The sequence below is a fragment of the Dromiciops gliroides genome, chromosome 3 (assembly GCF_019393635.1).
Source record: "Dromiciops gliroides isolate mDroGli1 chromosome 3, mDroGli1.pri, whole genome shotgun sequence".
Taxonomy (NCBI): Eukaryota; Metazoa; Chordata; class Mammalia; order Microbiotheria; family Microbiotheriidae; genus Dromiciops; species Dromiciops gliroides.
This window is the reverse complement of record NC_057863.1, coordinates 3335197-3357481: the sequence shown is the minus strand read 5'-3', so window position 1 is coordinate 3357481 and position 22285 is coordinate 3335197. Positions and strand designations below refer to the sequence as shown.

Sequence of the window (22285 nt, the reverse complement as noted above, 5' to 3'; positions counted from 1 at the left end):
ATCTACTAAAGGAAAACAGTTACAAAGAAATGGGGGTGGGGGGGAGAAAGCTAGGTGGCACAGTAGATAAAGCGCCGGCCCTGGATTCAGGAGGAGGACCTGAGTTCAAATCCAACCTCAGACACTTGACACTTACTCACTGTGTGATCCTAGACAGGTCACTTAACCCTCATTGCCCCACAAAATTTAAAATTTAAATTAAAAAAAGAAGAAGAAATGAAGGGTTGGGGACAGATGGTCTTCAAAAACCATTTCATGTATACATGTGTAACAGGCACATATACATCATGTATATTTTATATGGAGAGAGAGACAGAGAGAAAGACTATGCTGTCAACACCACATGCTGGAGCACTTTCTTCCATCTCCCAAGGAACCTGGCAGGTCAGGCGCCACCCAACGAATGGTGGGGGAGTGCCCCACCCCAGTCTAATCCCCAAGTCTCCCCCTGTCATGCCTGCACATCTTTCTGGAGGCATTTCATGTTCCACATCAAATTCTAGGCAAAGTGGAAATTCCCAAGGTGTTGAGGCTTTAGAGAGGGGAGAGAAACCTCTAGAGTGATCAGGTTCCCTCCAGTGCCCACTTTACAGCTAAGTAAACCAAAGCCTAGAGAGATTCTGGTGTGGGCACAAAGCCACACAGCACAAGCAGCAGAGACGGCATCAGAATCCAGGGCCTTGGGCCCCAGATCCAATCCATTAATGCACACAGCTCAATCTGATATTTGGGAAGACCACAGGATAAAGCTGTTCACCTGCCAACAGCACTGTCTGTAGACTCTAGAGCGCACATGAAGACACATGCCACCCACCTCTTCACAGAAAGCGGAGAACTGGGCCATGCTTCTGAATATGAGCGATGGGAGAATCTTACTCGCCCATGCATGTCTCTTTCAAAGGGTTTTAATTTTCTTTTCCTTCAAGTGAAAAGGTGAGAAAGGGATGGTGGAAAAGGGAAGAGAAAGAACATTTACAGAGCACCTACTGTGTGCTAGCCATCGCTAAGCAAAATGCTCTCATTGGTCCTCACAACAGCCCTGGGAGCTATTATTATCCTCATTTTATAGTTGAGGAAACTGAAGCAAACAGAGGGTGACATACATGAGATGATACGGCTAGGGAGTGTCAAAGGCTGGATTTGAACTCAGGTCTGAGTCCAGGCCCAGCCCTCCATTCACTATCATCCAGCTTTGAAGGGCGAGCGCGCGCGCGCGCACGCACACACACACACACACACACACACACACACACACACACACACACACACACACACAGCCAGAAAGAATTATAGGCAAATGGGATAGCTTTGAATGATAATCATAATAGTTAGCATTTCTGTAGCACTTTGAAGTTTGCAAAGCACTATACACTTGACAAGAAAAGCAAACTCCCTCCCTATTTGATAAAAACTGTTGGGAAAACTGGAAAGTGATCTGGCAGAAATTAGGTTAGGTTTAGACCAACACCTTATACCACACTCCACAATACATTCTAAATGGATATGTGTCCTTACTATTAAAGAACAAACTATTTTTTAAAAAATAAGAGAAACAGACCATATACCTCTCACAAGCATGGGTAGGAGATGGGATTCTTAGCAAATAAGGGACAGAGGCAATTACAAGAGATAAAATAGGTAACTTTGATTACCCACAACTGAAAATTTTCTGTATAGATAGCATTAATGCACCAAGAATAAGAGAAAAGGTCAAATGGGGAAAATAACTTTGTATCAAATTTTTCCAGTAGGGGTTTGGTATCCAAGATATGTAATCAAGAGACACATACAAGAAAAAAAAAGCCATTCCCCAAGTAAAAGATGGTCAAAGGATATAAACAAACAATTCTCAAAAGAAGTACAAACTATTAACAGTCCTACTGAAGAATGTTCCCAACCACTTGTGAGAGAAATAAAAAAATCAAAAAGGAAAAGAGAAAAAGCAAGCTCCCAATACTGGAGCTTTACTTCCACGCAAAATTCTGTCTTTTATTCTATGATGTATATGGGAATGTTTGTTTTATTTGGTGTTTAAGTTCAGAATCAAGATAAAGGAAAAAAGTCAGCACATCCTAAACTGCTTTCTTTTCCCAAATTTGAGTTACTAGCTAGATTTTCTAAATAGCTAACTGGCATCACTGTGTGTTTCCTTCAAGGACCAGTAACTTCCCATGAGTGCACACACCTTCTATTGTTAGGGTGAGGGTTGCTGTCTCCACACTTAGTAGCGGTATTATTTCATCAGTCCCTGGGAGAAAAAAAATCATTGTGATACTTCAAAACAACCCCTATTCTCAGCATCAACACCCATCCCCTCTCTCTCCTCTTCTAGGTTAGTCTACCAGGAGGAAATCCTTCTCCTTTGCCAAAGGCAAACCCTGTACTTGTGCTCTCCTCCCAGAATCTCCTTTTCCCCTGTAACGATTGGAATGACGCCACCTGCTGGAGACTTACTGTAGAAGAGTTCCACCCATGAAGCGAAGGTCTTTGAGGGCAAGACCAGGAGTCTTTTCTTTGGCGTCAGGAAGTGACGCGGACTAGTGGGAGGAGGAAGGAAGAGACTGGCGCTCACTCTCGCGCTCTTTCCTCTGGACTCGGGTGGAGAGCGGAGCTAGAAATGTGCTCTCCCTTTAATAGATAAGAATCTAGGCCTTTCTCTCTCTTTACCAAATTCTTATTCTCCTTAATAAACGCTTAAAAGTCTAACTCTTGCTAAAGCTTATAATTTATTGGCGACCACTCATTAGATATTTTAGACAGTTTAGCTAGAATTTTAGCCCTTAACACCCCTAATTTTGTTTCTGCTTATCTATCCATTGACTTCTCTCCAGATGCCTACAAACATGCCTAGGTAGGTCTCCACCTTCGGAAACCTTACCTTGAGCTTACTATAGGCCTCCTTTCATAGCCAAACTCCTAGAAAAGGCTGTCTACACCTGTCCCCCCTTGCTCACCTCCCCCTCTCTTCTCAATGCCTCGAACTCAAGTGAGCTCTCTTCAAAGTTAGAACTCTCTCTTTCTGGCCAAATCCAATGGTCTTTTTCTGTGACTGCTGAGCACCTTCTCCATGGAGACCCTCAGTTCTGCTTGGGTGTTCCCACCACTGCCCTGCCCCAGGTTCTCCCCCTACCTATCTAACCACTCCTAAGTGGTTAGAGCCTTTGCAAGATCACCAATCATCCAATTCCCACCACTTGTGTGTTCTCCTCAAATCGCCATCTCCAGCCCTTAACTCTCTGTGTTCTAGTCCATCCTAACAGTCCTATAGGTATGTTCAGCTCTCTTCACCATCCTTTCTGAGTGGCTAAATATTACTCTCCCACACACTTCCAGAACCTACTTCCCCATTTGCACAGGGTGTCCTTGTCCCTGCAATGTTCTCCCTCCTCACCTCTGCCTCTCTTGGAACCCCCAGCTCCCTTCCCTTATCCCTAGCTGTCTGTGTCCCTTTCCCCAAAGAACTTCACATTTCTCAGTGAATGGAGAATGTAAGCCCCTCAAGAACAATAAAGGAACTTCAGGGAAACAGAGGAAGACTGGTGTGAGCTAATGCAACAGACAAGAAACAATGGAAAAGAAAAACAAGGGACTTGAGTCATTAAAAGCCAACAAAGCGGGGCGGCTAGGTGGCGCAGTGGATAAAGCACCGGCCTTGGATTCAGGAGGACCTGAGTTCAAATCCGGCCTCAGACACTTGACACTTACTAGCTGTGTGACCCTGGGCAAGTCACTTAACCCCCATTGCCCTTAAAAAAAAAAAAAGCCAACAAAGGTCGTTTTCTCCCTCATTTCAGAGAGGGTGAGCCTATAGGACAATCCCTGCACCGGCCTTTTTGTGGTGGTCATTGTTTGATTGGGTTTCTTTGTTACCAAGAAAGGTTTGAACAACCACAATATAAAGGCAAAGGGCACCAATAAAACAATTCTTTTTAAAAAAATTACTTTCACTGGGGCAGCTAGGTGGCATAGTGGATAGAGCACCAGCCCTGAAGTCAGGAGGACCTGAGTTCAAATCTGGCCTCAGACCCTTGACACTTACTAGCTATGTGACCCTGGGCAAGTCACTTAACCCCAACTGCCTCACCAAAAAAAAAAAAAATTACTCTCACCTTTCAGCTCACTCAGGTAACTCTTGTTCTGCTCACCTAGCACTCAGGGTCACAATCACAATCAACTCCAGGCTGAGGCAGCAGGAAGGCCATGTGGCTGATGGAAGTTGGTGACTCTAGTCAGTAAAAGCCACCACAGCTATAACAGGATGGTCTCCCGCTTCCCAAGGAGGGCCATGTTACCACTGGGAGGTACAGATTTGTATTGATTTCCCCAAAGTACTGGAATTAACAAAGGACAGATTCCAGAATTCTTCAGACAGACAGCCAGGAGCATCTATTTCTAACACACACCCCTCCCGAAGCCCAGCCAAATAGGTGGGCCTTCTATCTCTATCACTCATTGTATACTTTAAAGTGAGATAGAAAGTCTTTGTCTTGAGTTGTGTCTGACTCTTCCTGACCCCATTTGGGGTTTTCTTGGCAAAAAAGGCTGGAGTGTTTGTTTATTTCCTTCTGCAGCTCATTTTACAGATGAAGAAACTGAGGCAACTGGGGTCAAGTGACTGACAAATAGGTCACAAATATACTTCTGTTCCCATCTTCTAAAATGGGAACTGAGGTCCATCAGGAGGTGAGTAGCCAGTCCAAAGTCATGGAGCTAATGAGTGTCTAAGCCTAGACCAAACCCAGGCATCTTGAAACAGGGTAAGGAAATCTTAAGCTATAGACGGGTGGGTCAGTCAACAAGCATTTATGTACGTGGGTCTATGTACCAGGAATCCAAAGAAGGGCAAACCCAGGTCCTGTCTTCAAGGAGCTCACATTGTCACTGGGCGGGGGGGGGGGGGGGGGTGGCGCGGGCGGGCGAACAACACATAAAATAACTGGGAACACACATTTTGAATAAGGTCATTCGACTGGCAACTCTATCAAAACCCATTACACTTTCCAAAGACAATTTCTGCCTAATAAAGGCATTGATGGACTCCAAACTAGAGCTTGTTTTTATTTTTCAGGTTAAAAATTGCTCCGTATAGAGGCAGCTAGGTGGCTAAAGTGGATAGAGCACCAGCCCTGGATTCGGGAGGGCCTGAGTCCAAATCCAGCCTCAGACACTTGACACTTACCAGCTGTGTGACCCTGGGCAAGTCACTTAACACTGCCCCGCAGCAAAAAAAAGAAAAAATCTAGAACATTACACCAAGCCCTCTAGCCCTTCCTCCAGGAGAACTCGGTGGCTGGCACTCCCTGGGCCAGACAGAACCAGAGGAAGACCTTGCCACAGCAAGGGCCCAAGTGGAGTCTTCTCAATGCTGGACAAAACATACGCAGAAGAAACAAAAGAAAATGAGCTGGAATGTTTGCTTTCCTCCTCCCTGAGCATATGCAAGCAGTTCAGATGGGGGTAAGCATCGGAAAGGCCTTTAAGGGGAGGGTTAGCAGATGCTCCGCTCATCAGTGAGTGTGCATCACTATTAGATGAAGGTTGGCGAAGGCTTCAGTGAAGGAGGGCACAGTCTTACTTCTGCAGGAAGCTGTCACCCAGCTGGCCCCACCACCACTGGAAAACGGATCTCCAAGAGACTCAAACAGATGACAAGAAAAGCTGCTCTTCCCCACCTTTGTCTGTGTTGCTTCTGAGTCAGAAAGAAGGGGAAAGGAGCCCCCCCAGAACAGAATGGGTCCCTCCACTGGAAATAATAATGACAACCAACTGAAGAAAACCTCTACCTTGAGGCCTAACCAGGTGCTGTTTGGGCCAATGAGGGAGAAGGCTGATGTCCACCCTATTCCTTCCTGTAATTCACAATGGGAGGGGCACATTTCCCACTCAGCTGCATTCCTTCAGCTTCTCCCAGAAACTCCAGCATCTCACAAGATCACATGGGCTTTGGTACTCAGCCATCAAGACCTCTCCCCCCACCCAGGCCCTCTCTAACTGGAGAGCAGAATGGAGAGTTTCCTCCCCAGCCACCATATGAGGAGGCCAGCCATTCTTCATTCTCCCCTCTGGCTGCCCTCCACTAGACTCCACCATGGAACCCCTCTTCCCCAGCCCCAAGCTTCTTTCTGTTTTGTTTTCCCCTGTTGGGCTGTAAGTTCCTTGAGGGCAGGCAGATCTGCGTCCCCAGAGTTTAGCACAATCCTTGACACACAGCGGGCACTTAATAAATGTCTATTTCAAAGCACATAAAGGTCCTACAGAAGTAGGCTGTACTTATGTCAGTGTCCAGCCTCTGGTTCTTCCCGGATCCCCCTCCAAAGGAAGGTACTTCTCCCCTTAGAGCATTTTGTCTAGATTTCTTTGCATCTTGTATTCATTCATTTACTCACAAGCCATTTATTAAGCACCTTTTATGTAGTAAAACCTCCAGCAGGTCCCAGGATAAACCAGGAAACAAAGCTATGGATCAAGGAGCTTACGTTCTATCAGAAGGAGACACAAATTAGATGATATATGAAGTAATACATGTAATTAGGTGCGAAATTGCTGCAAGTCTAGTCAGGTTTCCTGGTACCCATCATCTACACGGGAGCCTTTACCCCTTGTAAACTCCTCACCCTTTCTTTCTTCATCTCGTCTTTGATTCCTGGCATCTATCTCACAGTCAGCACTTGAGAAATGTTAACTGGACTGAACTGACAGCTTTTGAAATCTATAAAACAGCCATTACCAGGTTGAGCCCAGTCCCAAGACCCTAACAATGAGAATGACATAATATAATTTCATGAATACATGGAAATTTTACAAGTCTACCAGCAAAGTCTCAACAAAGCTTTGGTCAATGCTCATTTTATCACTTCCCATCTCAGGCTGTCTCTTAGAATACATGCTTTTGTTTCTGTGTTTAGGCTTGAGGAAGGCCATTGTATCCAGCATATCCCAAACTAACATTGTATTTACATTTGGAACATGCATTCTTTGTATAAGTATACTTTTTATACGCAGCCAAAGTGAGGGCACTATCACTGGGAAAGATAAGCTGACTAAATAATCCTCTGAAAATGACAAGCATCACTCCAAGAGTGATGATGACAGCTTTCCACCAGACCAATTTTTCACACATCCTCACTGATGGACTTAATCCTACAACCACCTGACTATTACATTATGCCAAGATCTTATACTTTGTAAGACTGCCACCACCCAGAGAAGGCTGACCCATCTTTCAGTCAGAGAAACAATCACCACTGGCATTTCACGTCCAGGGGACCTTCACACAGGCAGACACAAAGTCTCCCAACATTCCCCAAGCCCACACACTGCATTTGTTTCAAGTGTGCCCAAGCATCTGATACAACATGAATGTATTAGGCCCCTACTATATAAAAGCCTCTGTGTTGCTGGGTGCTGAGGGCACAAAGACAAAAGTACAATCGGCCCTGCCTTGGAGGGTCTTAACCCCCAGATACCACCACAAGGCCTTAGGGGAAAATCAAGGAAGAGGAGCAATTCAGTCATTTACTGTTACTTCCTCTTCCTCCACCAGAGGGTGCACCAGCACAGAGAGCAGTCAGCAAGCCTCCATTCCTATGCCAGACACGGTGCCTGGGGCCCAGTACCCAAAGACAAAAATCAAAGGAGCCAGCCAGGTCTGGGAGGCTTTCTAGGAGTTTCAACCCTCCAACCAGTCATATTCACCCAGTGAGTCACCAGTTGGGATGGTATTTGACCAGCACGTGTTGGTCGTGTGCCACAGGCCAGGAACAGGCTCAGTACCCCTGGAAATAACACGAGAGGCCAAGGACAGTCCCTGGCCTCCAGGAGTTACCAATCGAATGGGGGAGACAAGTAAACAAATGTACACAAAGCTCTCTACAGGTTAAATAGGAACAAAGAGAAAGCTCTAACTCAAATTAAGAGGGATTGGAGAGGCCGCTGGTAGAAGAGGAGATTTGAGTTGGGATTTGAAGAGTGAGAGCATTCTAGGCCTGGATGATGGCCAGAGAAAACGCCCAGAGCCAAGAGACAGAGGGCACCTCTTTGTCTCTTGTTTGTGGCACCTCCAGAAGCAGGGTCAGAAGAATACTGTGGGGGAGTCAGGTGAAAAGAAAACTGGAAAGCGAAGAAGGAAGCAGAATAAGGGCTTTGAATGCCAAACAGCTTCTGTACCGGCTCCTGGAGGCAAGAGCAAGCCACTGGAGCTTACTGGGGGGGTGGGGGGGAACATGATCAGGCCAGCACTTTAGGAAAATCACTTCGGTGAATGGATGATAGAGCAGCGTGGGAAGAGAATGGAAACAGAGAGACCCCTCTCACCAGCACCTACTGTAATCATCCAGGCGGGAGGTGATGAGGGTCTCACCAGGGTGGGGGCAGTGCCAGACGAGAGAAGGGGCCCTACTGAAAAGGTGAAACCAACAGGCCTTGGTACCATATCGAATATGAGGAGGAAGAGACGGTGAGGGAGCCAGGCTGACACCTGGGTTAGGAGCCTGAGGTCCTGGGAGGAGGGGGGGAAGGGAGGAAGGAGGGGGTGCGATTAATGAGTTCTGTTCTGGACACGTGGACATCCGGCTCCAGACATCTGAAAGCCAGTTGGAGATTTGAAAGTGGGGATCAGCAGAGTGTTTAGGGCAGGGTAGGGAGATTGGCGAGTCATCTGCAGAAGGGAATGAGATCTCCAAGCAAAAGAGGCTCAAGGAGGAGAGCAGAGGGTCAGGATAGAAGCTGGGTAAGAGGTGTTCTCAGGAGAAGAATCCAGTAAAGGAGACAGCAGAAGGAGCTGCCAGAAGGAGGAGTGAGCCTGATGTTAAGGTGACACTGGGGGCTGCAAGGGCATCTTTCTAAGACTTCTGCGAGTTCCCAGCCCCTAGCTAGAGTCACGTCAGCTTCTATCCTTGTGGGGGGAAGCTAACAGGCAACCACAAAAAAATCCTAACAAACCACATCTAAGCCCTGAGAGGCAGGTGATGAGGGCCCTGAGGTGTGCAGAGCTATTGCCAATTAACCAATTTTTTCACTGAAGGCTCATAAATTTAGAACTGGAAAAGGGCAAGTAGCCCTTGTTATGTTTTATAGATGAGAAAACCAAGAGCCAGGAAGGTCAAGTAGAAGCAAAGCAAGGTTTAGAGAGAAGCACGTGGATGTATCCATGTACATGTGCACGTATTGAGAGCTAGGGATCCCCAACCAGAGCCCAACACACATCCCACGACACTGGAAAAGCCAGACGTCAGACTGGCATGGGAGAGGACACCAGCGGGCTGTGGAGTCCGAGAATCTGGCCCCATACTCACCACCTTAGGGACTTTGGACAAGTCCCGTAACTTCTCAAGGCTTCTTTCACTCTCCTCTCTAAGATCCTAACCAACTGAAATTCTATGATTCAAAAGGTTGGAAATCAATTCAGTAGTCCTTTAGATAAGTTTTAAAGCTGATATGATTGCTTCCCCATTCGGCTTCTCTTCTGAGCACTCACCCCACAGAGGGAGGGAGGGGCCCCTCTGGGTCAGGCCTTCCCAGGGCTACCCCTCATTCTCACCAAGTACCTAGAGATCTCTTGGATCTCTGCCGCCATCCTCTGGCCCCTTTACTTACGAGAAGGAGGCCAGAAGCCAGGTTTCTTTTCAGCCCCCACCACCTGCCATGTGCTAGCTAGGTAGCACTGTGCTAGATGCCAAACAACCAACTCACAAAGCCACTAGCCTGGGGCTCCCAGGCTGATCGTGCACTTGGTCAGGCAAGCAATCCACTGACAAACCCGGCAATTCTGGCCAGCTCCTTTACTGGGCTAACACAGAAACCCAGGAGTCCAGAGCTGGAAGGCAGTTCAGCAGGCATCTAGCTAGTCTAACCAGTCTCTGCTTTAGGCCCTCTGAGGAGCAAGAGGGACTGGCCCCCGCCCCAGGCACACTAGTCCCAGCTCTGCTGAAATCTCTCTTCCCCTCCATAGTCCTTCAAACACTGCACGACATCTAGCCTGTCATCCAGAGAAGAAATGTGGCTAAAGGCCACAAAAGATGGCTTAGCTGTCCTTTCAGCACCCTTCATCCTCCTAGTCCCTCCGTGCTCTGTTGAGGAGACCAGCAAAAAACAAAAACAAAAACTCTCTCCTCAAACACAAGGGGAAAAGCTTTTCCAGCCTCCCATGGGGACAGAGCAGCTCCCTGCCAGCCTCATGCCCACGTCAGACCTTTGTCTTAGGCTATCCACAGCCTAACCCTTTTGGAGTCTGGGTCTCCCAGCCTTGCCCAGGCTCCACAACCTCAGAAGCTCACCATATTGGTGCCAGACTTAAATCAGATGCTGAAGTTCAGAACTCCCAAGTTCAAGTGGTCAAGCAGCCTCAGACTCTCCAGGAGTTGGCATTAAAGGCACGTGCCACCATGCCCCACTCATTGCCTACCAATTCAAGTCAAAAGAGAAGGGGCAGAGGGGGCAGCTAGGTGACACAGTAGATAAAGCACAGGAGGACCTGAGTTCAAATCCAGCCTCAGACAGTTAACACTTACTAGCTGTGTGACCCTGGGCAAGTCACTTAACCCTCATTGCCCCACCAAAAAAAAAAAGAGACGGGGCAGAGACCACCCAGTCACACATATTCCAGCTGCCATCACTGCACTAATCAGAATTCTTGGAGCATATAGTTTTTCAATCTGCTTGCAAATCCACTTACCTACACTACCAACCCAGCCACCATTTTTCTATTTTGTCTAAAAGACATGCTGTCTTAAAGAAGTGGAATGCCACCAGTGTGATAGCACTCCCAAGAAGTGCCAATTCAGCAGCCCTTTGGGATGACTCCCAGAGGACTACGTGCAGCCTCCCCAAACTCCCCTCCTCTCTCCCTGAGCTGCAGTTCCATGTCACCAACTGCCTGTTGGACATTTCTAATCACATCCAACTTAACCACCAGCTGATGGCTAGTTAACATTCACAGAGAACCTCCTGCCAGAATGTGCGTTAAGTGTTTCACAAACATGTTCTAGCTCAGCCCTGGAGAAAAGAGGAGATGCCCCTCCCTCCTTTCCCCAGAGGAGAGGGAGCTAAGGGTGCGGAATGTTAGGGGCATTTTGACAGTTGGTTTTCTCTAACCATTTTTCTTTGTTAGGAGGGAGAGGGAGTTGGAAGGGCTGGGGAAAGGGGACATAGCCAGAAATGACTGGCTTGTTTGGGGTTTTTTAAAGCCAAAGCATCAACGAAATGGTTTCTAAAATTAAATTCTGAAAGCTCAAAAAGAAACAATTCATATAGGAAGAAGTGTGAATGTGGATACACAGACAGCTGTCTCCCCAACTGACTTAGATGTTGAAAAGATATAGACAAAGACAGGTAACACTTAAAAACTCCCAAAGATCAGTGACCTCATCTCATCAGGGTGGGGGCTCATCATTCCCTCCAAAAGCTGCAAATGGCAACTCATCTCTGGATGTTGAACCCCTCTGCACAACCCCAGTTAAGTCAGTCAGTCCGAATTTTTTTGTTTTGGTCTGTTTTGGGGGTTTGGGGGGGCGGGGGTTAAGTGACTTGCCCAGGGTCACACAGCTAGTAAGGGCCAAGTAAGTGTCTGAGGCTGGATTTGAACTCAGGTCCTCCTAATTCCAGGGCCAGTGCTCTATCCACTGCGCCACCTAGCAGCCCCAATCCGTGTTTATTAAGCACCTACTGTGTACCAGACACCATGCACAGTGCTGGGGACACAAAGAAAGGCCAAACAGAGTTTGGAGCTCAGGGTCTGAGGGGGAAGGGTTAGGGTTAGGGAGCAAAGGAGCCTAAAGAGGATAAATGGGCAATGAGGAGGAGAGGGAAGGCGCTGGAGCTGAGGGCGGCTGGGAAAGGCTTCCTGCAGAGGGTGAGGACCCAAGGGCAGAGCCACACTGCCCTGAGCTCACCTGGCTGCTTCTCTGGACCTTGCTCTGGGCGCTGCTGAAGCAGGACAATCGGCCAGTTGGCTACACTTGAGGACACACACACAATGCGAAGCCCAGAACCATCCTGTCACAACCTTTCCAGGGCTGGCAGGCAAAGGTCCTTAGGGGACTCCCGGACTAACCGAGTAGTCCAACGGGGAAGAACAACACCTGCTGAAAGGGGAGGGGACGAAAGCTGAGCCTCCCCCCCCCCCCAAACTAAGCCATAATGTCAACTGCTTCTCAAACAGCACCATAAAAATGCTCGTTGCTATTTGCCCATTTCCAAGTAGAGAAAACTGAGGCTCCAAGAGGTTCTAACTAACTACTGACCATGGAAATCCATGATGGCTCCACAGGCCTGTAGGCAAAGCCCTAGGTCTGGAGTCAAGAAAGCCTCAGTCCAAATCTGTCCTCATAGTTCTTCAGTGATCTCGGACAAATCACGCCACCTCTGCTGGCTTCAATTTCCTCAACTGTTCACTGGGGGTCAAAACAACACTTCACCCCTACACTTAATACAGAGTAGGTGTTTAATAAATGCTCATTCCTTTCCCAGTTGTAAGAAATAATGATGGGGCAGCTAGGTGGTGCAGTGGATAAAGCACAGGCCCTGAATTCAGGAGTTCCTGAGTTCAAATCCGGCCTCAGACACTTGACACTTACTAGCTGTGTGACCCTGAGCAAGTCACTTAATCCCCATTGCCCCGCAAAAAAAAAAAAAAATTTAAAAAAAAAAGAACTAATGAGAAGCTAGAGGAGACATGACCAAGCCACCAACTAGAACCAAGGCAACTAAAAGCAATACACCCAAGGTAATACCAATGTTAGAACAGGGGGAGACGCTACAGGAATGGTAGCGTCAGAGAAAAAAACCAGGAAGAGGCCTGGGGAAAAGAGCACCCGGGATGTGTTCATGCAGACTGAGGTCAGTAGAAAGGGCCAAGGAGAGCTTCATTTGCCCACCACCTGTTTTAACTGAATATATACTTTGAAAACACAGAAGTCGGTAGCTTTACATAGACTCCTCTTCCTTGTTCTTTGTATTCATAATAAAGATGTATTTTTAAAAACCAAAGTGCTGGGGGTCAAGTGCCTAGATCCCCACCTAGATCGAGGTGCGGGTTCCATTGTGTCCGGGCCGGTCAGGGCCCAAGCAAGCGCAAGCCTGCTGCCCACTCTGTGTGCCACTCTAGTCAGTCACAGAAAAGCCCCGGAAGGTACAAGACGGAGGGAAGAAAGAAAGAGGGCACAAGAGGAACATCAATGAGAGGACTCGGCAGAAACACCTGCAGAAGCTCAGGCTAGGGGAGGGCGGGAGAAGATCATATCTAAAATGCTGCAGGCAGGCTGTTAGCAAATCCCTGAGTGGCTGCCCCATGCTAGGGATAAGCCAGCTTTGGTCTACCGGGCCTCAGCAAACAAAACAAGGAAGCTCCTCTATTCAAAGGGGCTGCATCAGGGGCAGCGAGGTGGCACAGTGGATAAAGCACCGGCCCTGGAGTCAGGAGGACCTGAGTTCAAATCTGGCCTCAGACACTTGACCCTTACTAACTGTGTGACCCTAGGCAAGTCACTTAACCCCCATTGCCCTGTAAAACAAACAAACACAAAAGGGGCTGCATGGTCCACTTCAGGGGAGGCCAGGGAGGTTGCTGGTGAAATCCAGGTTGGACTGAATGGCCTTGATGTCTGTCAGCTCTTCCACTCTCATTCTCCGATGTCTACGACCAGCTGAACTTAGGAGTCTGAAGCTCAGAAGAGTCCAGGCCTGTGGAGGTTAGGCCAGCACCTGGCTCAGAGTAAGCACTTAATAAATTTGTGGCCTCAAGTCACCAATCCACAAGAATTTACTAGATTAAAAACCCATTGTAGGGGGCAGCTAGGTGGCGCAGTGGATAGAGCACCGGCCCTGGAGTCAGGAGTACCTGAGTTCAAATCCGGACTCAGACACTTAACAATTACTAGCTGTGTGATCCTGGGCAAGTCACTTAACCCCAATTGCCTTACTAAAAAAAAAAAAAAAAAAAAAACAACCCATTGTGCTAGGCACATAAGAGACCAGGTACTGAGGACAGGAATACTGACAATCAAAACAAAAAAATGCCTGCTCTCAAAGAGCTTCCCTATGCATGGTTCACTAAAGAGACAGTCGAGATCCCAAGACTGTCCAGATCCCAAGACTGTCCAGAAGCACAATCCCCAAGCCAGATGGCTCTGGAGCCCCTCCTGAGCCTGTTTGCTATCCCTGTCATCTATTTGCAAATGCTCCCTCAAGCTTGAAGAAAAGTTGCCACAGATGAGATTAGGATGGAGCACTACTGTGCTATATAAGAAATGATGAGCAGGATGCTCTTCGAAAAGCCCACAAAAACTTACAGGAGCTGATGCAAAGGGAAATGTACTGGATACAAAGTAACAAGCAAGACGGTAAAATGATCAGCTGTGAACAGCTTAGCTATTCTCAGCAACACAATGATCCAAAACAACTCTGAAAGCTTATGAAAAATGTGCTCCCATCTTCAGAGAAAGAATTGATGGGGTCTGACTACAGATTGAAGCCTAATTGTCTTATAGTTTCTTTTTCTTGATTTTTTTTGTCTGTTTTCTTTCACAATCTGACTAATATGGAAATGTTTTGCATGGCTACACATGTATAACTTATATTGAACTGCTTGCGTTCTTAAGGGGGTGGGGGATTGGAGTTTGAAACAGTTTTTTAAATGGACATTAAAAATTGTTTTTACATGTAAATGGAGAAAAAATAAAATTCTAAATAAATGGAAAAAAAAGTTGCCACAGCTGCAACTTGTTTATCAACTTCAACTGGAAAATTCCCAAATAGCCTGGATTGATATCAGCTGCATCTGCCCAAAGGTGATCAACCCAGATGGATATCCATGAAGATTGGTGCAAAATGCTAACATCTAAAATGCTGCAGGCAGTGACCTGCCCAATAGACTATGGGTCACCAATCATTAAACAGCAGAAATTTGTCACTCAGCAAGCAAAGTTAGGGAAGATATGCAAAATTTTCCAGGATGATCAAATGACAAATGAACTCAGAAGGCCATGGGTCTAACCTTTAAAATGGAACCCAGAGGATCAGAATGATCTCACCTGGGAGCCAAACACAGGATTAGCCAGTGATCCAGGAGTTTGGACAAAAATGGAAAGAAAGCAAGATTCTAAGTTGGGACATTGTATGAATTTGTGTTCTTGTTGTGTTGATCTGAGTTGAAACACCACTGCGTTAAAATAAATAAGTCTCAGATTTTCCAGAAACAGATTGGTAAAATCTCAGCAAACTCTTTGGGTCTCAACTGCCACATCTATAAAATAAGGGAGTTTGACTATGTCGATCAAAGGATCTCAACCTGGAGATTTTTAATATTTTCAAATGTCTTTCAGTATAATTGGCTTCCTCTGCAATCCACCACATTTTCTGCACCTACAAACGTGATTCTGAGGTGTCCATAGGCATCCGTATCTGGCACCACATCCAAATGCTGGTTGGCCCCAGACTGCCAGTACACCTCCCTCCTTTCCACACTGAGTTCAGGGCCCACTCGCTCAGCTTCATCTCCTCTCCAGCTCCTGCCTTTCATAGGAGGGGACTCTTCACTATACATAATGATACCTCACAGCTGCTCAACTTACCATTTCCCACGACCGGCTCCTCCAACCCACTTCAGCCACACAAAGATCATGATGCCATCCGTCTCACCATCCCCAAAGCGGACCACTCCCAAGTACGCCGACCTGTGTGATCACAAATTCCTCTCGGCCCGGGAACCCCAAGCCCCATCCATTGTCCACATTATGACCTCTGATCCTTCAAACCCTCAGCCCTGGCTACTCTCTCTTCCTTTCCTCACTGTGACCCCTTGGTGAATCAAGGTGAACTTGGATCTACAGGTCCTCTTCTCCTCTATCCCTCGCCTCCTTATCATATCAATGATCTTGCCCTCCCAGCCTGGGATCACTCCCACCATCAGTTCACCACTTTGGCTCCTACACAAGTACTACTGAACAAACAGAAAATCCAAAACCAGGCTGATGGCTGCATAACTTCTACTGGGTCCTCACTACTGCAAGGCAAGTCTACAATGCTTCCTTTTATCAACCCTCCAGAGATCTTCCAAGCCTGTTCATCCCTCCTCCCAGAGTTTCCCAGAGTTCCCCAAAGCCCACCCCCCCTCAGCTGAGAACTTGGTCTCATATTTTACTGGAAGAACTGAGGTCACCTGCCAGAACTAGTCTAATCCCAGTCTTCCCCCACCCCCTCCCATCTTACATCACTCAGACATCTGCCACACTATTCCTCCACCCTGGTCTCGAATGAAGAGGTGACCCTACTCCTTAACAAGTCAAAGCTTTCCACCTGTACAAGTGATCCCATCCCCCAACAGAGCGCTCCCTCTTCCTTCAAGTCACAAGTAAAAACCTCATCTTCTCAAAGAAGCCTTTCCCAGCCCTCCTTAACCACAGTGTGCTCCTTCTTCCAATTCTTCCCAATTGATCCTGTTTGTTTGTACCTGGTTCTTCACCTACCATCTCTCCCATTAAACTGGAAGGAGGGACTGTCTTTTGCCTCTGTGTATTTTCAGTGCCTAGCACATAGTAGGTGCTTGATGTCGATTATAACTGACTAAACGATGCTAAAGATCTCCTCTACCACCAACACTAGTAAGCACACGCAGTCACCATAATAAAACTGTATGGCAAAAACTTGAAAAGCCTTTTAAATGGAAGTAAGGCCACTGTAATCCGCTACACTGGATAGAGCCTCACCATCTACAGAAAGGAGGACGTCCTGTCTTCCCCCATTGCACTGCATCCCGATGGTCCTGAGCAAGAAGTCCACACTCACTCATGTGAGCATTTAGCAGCCGCCCTCTACGGGCCAGGCACTGTGCTAAGTGCTGGGAATCCACACGCCCTCAAAGCCCCCAGTCTAACAGGAGAGTGAAAAGGAGAGTGGGGAAGGTCAGGGGAGCAGGACAACAAACAGAGCGGCCGCTGGGTGTGAAGCTTTTGGAGACCACTGCTCTGCACTCAAGCCTTCCCGTCACAGGAGGGAGGCCAGTGAGGGAGCTGAGAAGATGCTGAACAGCAAGGCTGGACCAGTGTCCAGGATGAGGACACTGCAAGGGATGGGGCACAATGATGCTCCTGGGCAGAGGAGCTGCCAGCAAAGTGCTGAGCCCTCTGGAAAGGGAAGGCCGATCCTCTTTCAGGCATGGGCTAAAATCAGACAAGGTGGTTCAGGAGGACAATTCAACACAAGCCTAACCGCTCAAAATTTAACAGTTCACTCACTCACTACTCTATCCCCCCCACACACACACTCATGCCAGACTTCATGCTCCTTCCTGGCAGATGGGACAGGGGACCCTTGCTTCTCAAAGATTCTGCCAGCAGCAAGTATGGATGGAACTGGGCATGATGGTCCTGGCCAAGGACCAACCCAGCTGAGCCACAGGAGACTCATCACCAGGCAGGTGAGCAGGGCTGTCCCACAGCAGTCAATCTACCATATGTCCTTCAGTCTTGTGTAGCTCAACTTCCCCTTCCAAACTGATTGCAACAGGGACAGGAAAAAGGCCTGAAAGCAACAGAAGCAAAGGCTTCTTAATATTTTCTGGATGCTAAATGGGAGGTCTGGGTTCCCGTGACCAACCCAGTGACACTATTCAAAGTAACTGAACCACATTAGTGCAAAGACTCTTGGCTTCCTTGAAAGCCAGGGCTGCCTTCCACCTCATAAGCACTTCAAAAATGCTTTTTCGGGGCAGCTAGGTGGCGCAGTGGATAAAGCACTGGCCTTGGATTCAGGAGGACTTGAGTTCAAATCCAGCCAGTGACCATCCCAATTTTGTACTTGGATCCTCAGTGCCCATCACATGCTTGTTTGATGACTGACATCAACGCTGACATTGCTGTAACAGATCACTACTTCAAGAAGGGATAAGAGTCATCTGAGATGATTTCATAAAAATCCATTTCCGTCTGTTCAGCTGGAAGCTCATGAGTATTTGGTAAAATAAACATAAAAGATCTAACTCTGCCCATTTATTAGAAGACAAATAAATTCTATGAAGAATCTTGCAAATCCCTTCAAATCAAGTCAGTGTCGACCTGATAATTAGGAAAGTTCAATGTGAATGTAACATGGGGAAGAACAGCATCAAGCACTGAAAACTATGGTTCTGGATTAAGAAACTAAAAAGTTCCAGATCCACAGATTGCTTGGAAGACTCTGCACACCTGTTAGAGAATCAGAAGAAAAACCTAACAGTAAAACTGACAACACCCTTAACAGCAGGTAACACTGCTTCCTGTGAACCTTGGGAGACAATTACTCTCAACTATCTGGAGGAAACCGATGATCCAGCAGAGAAAACCAAGGAGAAGGAGGAAGAGGGAGACGGGAGGAGTAAAATCAATCCAAAAAATGTATTGAAGTCTGACTGTGTGCCAGACATGGGGCTAAACCAGTCTCTGCCCTGAAGGAGCTTATGTTATCGGGTGGGACAACATGTCCGATATACAGAGGTAGCCAGACACACAAAATGACCAGATCAAAGCTGGGAGGAAGGAGGGAAAGGCTCAAGGCATCTGATGGAGGGCAGTATTTGAGATGAACCAAAAGAGAGCAGTGACGCAATGTCGCCAAAGGAGCAATCAAAAGCTGCAAAGGGGTCATGAAGAAGTGGAAAAGGGTCACCCAGATTCAGCAGTGGTGGCAGCCAAGGCTAGGATGAGAAGCCAAGTGGTCCATTGGATAAAGACCTTCAGTATCAAATATCTTTGAGAAGGGTCTCACGTCTAAGACATAAAGGGAATTGGCACAATTTTTTAGAACCAGGAATCCTATCTCCAATAGATAAATCATGGAAGGATATAGAAACAAATTTCTCTAAAGAAGGATGGGTTTTCCAACCATTGGAAAGGATGCTCCAAATCACTAAGAAATGTAAACCCAAACAACTGAGGTTGGACCTCACACCTTACAAACTGGAAGATGGGGGCGGGGGTCCAATGTTAGCAGGACTACCCAAGGACAAAGTAATGCCCTGCTGGCAAATGAGTACAACTGCTCTAAGAAGCAATCTGGAGCTGGGCTGAAATGGTGACTCGAGTGTCCACAGCCTTTAACTGGGCTTTCCCACTGCTAGACAGGCCCCAAGAAGGCCAAAGAAAGGTCCCCACAGACCCCACACATTCCGAGTGGCATTTGGGCAATAGCAAAGTAGTGGAAACAAAAGAGATGCCCATCTACTAGGGAGTGGCCAACCTGGGCCCCTGAAATTACAAGCACAAAAGCATTCAGTGAAGTGTGGAAAGACTTCAAGGAACCAATACAAACTGAAAGAAGAGGAAGCAGGAAAAATGGCATCTGCATAGACTGCCTAGAACTTAAATGGCAAGCTCAAGAAGACAGCACACTGGCAGTGAATCGACCAGAACGTGGTCCTAGAATAAAGACACGCCTGGACCTCTCTCCCTTCGGCACCGGGCCAGTCGGGGGCAGTTGCCTCTGGAGAGGGGAATGCTGAACAGTCCAACACTGAGGTGGTATTGGTTGCTTTGGCTGAAATGCTTTTTCTTTCTTAAATTCTGCGGGAAGGGCTAATGTTTGGAAATCAGTTTGATATCAAAACAGCACATTAATAGAACATTTTTTATTTAAATCTTTTACAAATCATTCCTAAAACCCTTCCCACCAATCCCATAGCATCCAACCATAACTTACAGCTTTTTAGGTTAAAAAAAGTTGAGTCCACATTTCCTTTTCTCTCTCAAAGACAGAATCTTTATACAGAATTTGGAGAAAGTCAAAAGGCACTTGTCAATTTGCTTTTCTATTCAATTCATAAAAATCAGAGCAATATAATTCCCAAGCCTCTCCCTCCAAAATAGTGGCAGATCACTCAACACAATTTTGAAAATTTTAAAACAAAGGCATTTAATAGGCAAGAAAACAAAACAATGGCCCCAAGAGATGCTTTGTCATCTTTAAAATATCATAATTCCTTTGGTATGTTTAACACAGTATTAAAGTTATGACTCCAGTTAGTACTCAGGCTCTTAGCTGTATTTACTCCTCCACTTGATAACCCACAAACCCCCTCCCACCTCAGGGGTGCCCAAGTTCGAGTGTGTCATGGAGCAAACAAACACCGGGGAAAATGCTCCAGCCTGGGCCGGGGAGGGGGAGTTAATGGTCTACTGGGTCATTGTCTTCAGTCTCACAACCTGTACTTTGCTCGTTTCCATGACTGCCTTGACATTACTCTCATTTTACAAAATCGCAGAACCAATGAGCGAGCAGGGACTGCCTTGATTTTTCAGGCATGACCACACCTCAATTTCAACAAGCGAGCATTTACCAAAAGCCAACCGGTTTCCCCCAAATGTTTATAAATTGCATGTTACACCCGCTTTTCACATACACACACGTGGGGATGCCTATGCAGACCACACATCCAAGGAAGCCTTTCTAGATAAGGAAGGCCTCACACTCAAGTTCTGGGAGCCTGTTACAGCTTGATACTTCATGAGCCTTAGAAATAAAATGCCGGCCTCCTAGTGAATTCTTTCAGTAACCAGGCAAAGGCAGAAAGATCAGAATAAATCAAATTTCAGCGATTACTCACAAAATTTCCTGGGTGCTAGCTGGGTTTTCCTATACTCCCCCCCACTTCCTGAGTTCATCTGGTCCTCAGCTCAAGAATCTATTTTTGGATAAAAACACGGACAAGGGCATCTGGTCTAAGATCTGGCCCTGGGATCCAGACCAATTCAAGGCACTGATGATGACAATGTTAAGAGTGTGAGTCAGTGGAGACTACCCTGGGCTGGGGTGAGTCAGGAGAGCTGAGCCCCCAATGGAAGGGCGGAGAAAACCCTATGGAATCTGCACATTTAGGCAGACGCTCTCAACCCCTCTAGCCACAGTGGTCTAGCAAAGAAGGCCCCCTTGGGGTCGGGGACCCCGTTCAAGTGCTGCCTCCCTGTGACCCAAAGGGCCTGACTTCCCCCCTCAATGTCCCAAACCACATTCCTGGGCCAGAAATGCACAACTCTGCTTGGCTGGGCTGGGGGAGAGGGGGTTCCCCACAGTCGGAGGAGCCCTCCCGCCCCACCCCAACCCTAATCCGGTCGGGGGTCATTTGGCCCTGAATGTTACCTTGCCCTGTCTGACCCTGCAGCCAGAGGCCCTGCCTCACACGTGCTGGTGCCAAGGGCTGGTCAGCAGGGAGGGCTACCACACCTTCCCCGGGCAGGGCCATCCCACCTCGGGACTGTTTACGGTAAGTTCCTCCCCTCCGGGTTAGCCGGGGGCCCACTGACACCGCGGGGTCCTTTTCCACTGGCTAAAAAAATCTGACCACCCACGTGCTCCCGGGTCTCGGCGTGGGGGCTGGGGGGGGGGGGGGGGCTGCGTCTGTCCCGAAGGTCTCCGGGCCGCTCAGGCCTCACTGCGGCTCTGTCTGGGCTCAGCCAGGGACCCCACCTCCCGGGGCTGGGGGCAAGCGGATGAGGAGGGGGCACGGGCGCCGCTGTCTTGGGGGGGACTGCGGGGGGGCCCCGAAATCCCACCATCTGGAGGCCTGGGACAGGTGCAGGAGGGGGAAGCCGAGGAGGCCCGGCCCCGGCTCCGCGGTCACCCGGCCCGAACCTCGGGGGCTGGGGGCAGACGAAGGGGCTGCAACCTGCCTCGGTGGAGAGGGTGGACTCTCCCGGGAGGTCCGGACCGGCCTGGGCCCCAAGTGCGGGGGGGGGGGGGTCCTGCTCGTCGCGTACCCTGCCCGAGGGCCCCCGCGGCCGGGTCCGGGGTCCGCGGGGGCCGCGGGGTCCCGACCCTCCTCACTCACCGGCCGCCTCCCCCTCCTCCTCCTCGCCTCCCCGTCGTCCTCCTCGTCCTCCTCCCCCTCGTCGTCTCCCGCCGCCGCGCTCAGCTCAGCGCCATGGCCCGGGCCCGCCGCCCCGCCGCCCCCGGGGCCCTGGGCGGGCTCGCTGGGCCGGGGGCTCCCGGGGCCGCGCGGGGGCCGCGGGGGCGCGCGCTCCGTCCCTCAGGGCCTCAGCCGGCCGTCAGCCCGTCGGTCCGTGCGGCCGTCGGTGCGGGGCTCCGGGGGTCCGGGGGCGCGGGATCGGCCCGCGGCGGGCCCGGCTCGGCCCGGCGGGGACCGGACGGGGGGCGGCCGGGACGGGGGCGAGGGCGGCGGCGGCGGCGGCGGCGGGGCTCGGGCGAGCGGCTCACGCAGCGGCGGCGGCGGCGGCAACGAGGGCGCGAGCGCGAGCTCGGGACTCCCGCGCCGGATGTGAGGTCACGTGATTGACTCATCCCGAGCCCCGGAGGGCAGAGCGCG

The 22285-nt window shown here is 48.7% G+C and overlaps 1 protein-coding gene across 1 annotated transcript in view; it reads right to left on the bottom strand.

Annotated features, from left to right (window-relative positions):
* ATP13A3 (ATPase 13A3) overlaps window positions 1-22074 on the bottom strand; it is a 72426-nt gene extending 50352 nt beyond the window's left edge. Inside the window, exon 1 of the mRNA XM_043991599.1 lies at window positions 21791-22074. The gene's annotated coding sequence lies outside the window, so the exon portion shown is untranslated. The remainder of the gene's footprint in view (window positions 1-21790) is intronic.
* Window positions 22075-22285: the final 211 nt, after the last annotated feature.